A 2,657-nucleotide genomic window follows, 5' to 3' on the forward strand; every position below is an offset into this window, starting at 1 on the left:
ATGACCCCTTTCTGCATGCTGAAATCATTGAGGACTGCAGATAGCTTTGCTTTGTGGGTTACCTTCATTTGTGTGTTTACACTATATGAGTTGAACATCCCTTATCTGAAAATCCCAAATCTAAAATACTCCAAAATCCAAAATTTTGGTGTGACACCACAAGTGGAAAATTGGATATTATGGAATGTTGTTTTGTGTATTGAATGAATAAAATTAGTGTTGCGTAAAATTCTCTCCAGGACGTGTGTATAAGATGCATACAAAACATGAATTGAAAGTAGTTTAACACTCAAAATTGTGTTAAACTTGGATACCATCTTTTTTTAAGAGATGTATTTATTTTTATTGAAAAGGAAGGTGTACAGAGAGAAGGAGATGTATAGAAAAAAAAGATCTTCCATCCGCTGATTTACTCCCCAAGTGGCTGCAGTGGCTGGAACTAAGCCGATCTGAAGACAGGAGCAAGGAACTTCTTCTGGGTCTCTTGTGCAGGTGCAGGGTCCCAAGGCTTTGGACCATCCTTTACTGCCTTTGCAGGCCACAAGCAGGGAGCTGGATGGGAAGTGGCCCCGCCAGGATACAAACTGGTGCACATATGAAATTCTGGTGCATGCAAGATGCTTTAGTCATTAGACTATCATGCAGGGCCCTTGGATAGCAAACTTAAAGTGTCTGGTTGTGTGCAAGTTAATTCCGAAATCTGAAAAACATGCAAACTTGAAAAGCAGTTCTAGTTCCAAGAATTTTGGATAAAGAATGTTCAAAATGTATTACAAAGTAAAACTGAAAATTTTAGAAAGTATGTGGTAGTTTGTTAAAAACTAATAACCTTTTTATTGTTAGCAGAAGCGATGTATTTTGTGAAATAACTATTTTCCAAAGCAAATAAAACTTAGAAGAGGAACATTGTTATAGGCATTTAAATTTTTTTAGTGTCTGGCTTCATAGACATATTTGCTGCAACATGCAGTCTTTTTTAAAAAGTTCTTTTGGTTGAAATGTATCAAGAAAATACTCTGTCACAGATACGTAGTCAGAAAATGGAGGACATTACAGACTTTAAAGAATCTTAGGAGTTTTCCGAGACTGTTGAACCACATTTTGAGAACTGAGTTTAGCTATTTGGGAGAAAGGTAGAAGAGAATTGATTGTGTTTAAATGTTTGTGGGAAAGAAGTTGCAGGGAAGATGAAATCAAAGATGCATGGGATAATTGGTAGAGGGAGGTTTTTAAAGAAGGCAAAAGGAGTTGGGGGTCCTATTTTAAAATTAAGGTTTGGAAGAAGGAGGTATATCAGAAATTTTTACTGAGTAACATCATTAATCTTGAATAACATTAAGTGTTATTACCTCATTTTTTTAAAAAAGATTCATTTGTTTTTATTTGAAAGACATTGACAGGAGAGACACAGATATATCTTCCATCCATTGGCTCACTCCTTAAATGGCCACAGTGGCTGGAGCTGAGCCGATCTAAAGCCAGGAACCAGGTGCCTCCTTTGGGTCTCCCACATGGGTACAGTGGCCTAAGGACTTGGGCTGCTGTCCCAGGCCCTAAGCAGGGAGCTGGGAGGGAAATGGGGAGACCAGGACACCAACTATTACTACGACTTAGGTAGGAAGGAGGCAAGGATGAGTGAGAGTTTGAACAAGATTAGAAGCAAAGGTAACAGGAAAAGGAAGGCTCTCCTCTGTACACTTGCATGTATGTGCATACTCTAGAAAATAAAGTCATAACCTGGAAATAAAGAGGTGGCTAGAGGAAGAACTTAAGCAAGTACCCAAGTTTTGAACTAACAAGACAAAGTAAGCTTAGAGAAAATTCGAGAAAAAGCTGACCATTGAGACATGGAAGGATTGTGACACGTGTGCTGTGGTTATCCAAATTATCACAGAAAGGTGATATCTTTTATGATTTTGAAAAGCAAATTGTCCCTTTTTAAACCAGTAAGCCCCGTATTATGTTTTAGGTGTATCTCCTACGTGACTATATTTAAACTAAATTGATCAAGCATGACTAACAGGTGGCCTAGTTGCTTACTTCCAGGCTGTCCTGCTGTTTTGGGTCTTCAGACTGTTACCCTCTCTTGGGTAAGAGCCATTTCTCCTGGCTGAGATTCTGACCCTGACATGCTACACTGGCGTCCCTGCTGCCATTGATTTGTAGCTTATCATTAGGTTAGGAAAAAAAATTCTTTATACTTTTTTTGTATATAAGATTGTTTTTCTCTTTTTGCTCCTTGTTGTATGCTGTTTGCTAAGTGCCTACATGGTTTTCTCCCTACTGTAATCACAGACAGTACTATGATCTCAAAACTGACGTTTAGGAAATTTGTTTGGCAAATGCCAAATTACATATATAGGTTAGTGTGTTTTCTAATCTTTTATAGCATAAAGTATTTGAAATAGTTTTACCTCATATAACATAAACTTATTTCCAGTATATACAGATTTATAAAAATAGGCATAAAACTGTTGTTTGATGTCTACCATAACCAAAGGGGGACCATTTGTTTCAAAAAGGGAAGAAGCCATCTTGAATTATTTGAAAGTATCCATCTATATCTGTTGGTCTGTTCTTTTGCTCTCTCTCTCCTCACACGTGGTGGCTTCTCTAACAGCCCTCTTTCCTGTGTATTTTGCATTTTTGCCATGTAG

At 37.7% G+C, this 2,657-nt stretch overlaps 1 protein-coding gene across 2 annotated transcripts in view; it reads left to right on the forward strand.

Moving 5' to 3' along the window:
• FNIP1 (folliculin interacting protein 1) overlaps positions 1-2,657 on the forward strand; it is an 89,462-nt gene that overhangs the window by 51,927 nt on the left and 34,878 nt on the right. The window lies entirely within an intron of this gene.

This window comes from Ochotona princeps, chromosome 19, assembly GCF_030435755.1.
Source record: "Ochotona princeps isolate mOchPri1 chromosome 19, mOchPri1.hap1, whole genome shotgun sequence".
Classification (NCBI taxonomy): Eukaryota; Metazoa; Chordata; class Mammalia; order Lagomorpha; family Ochotonidae; genus Ochotona; species Ochotona princeps.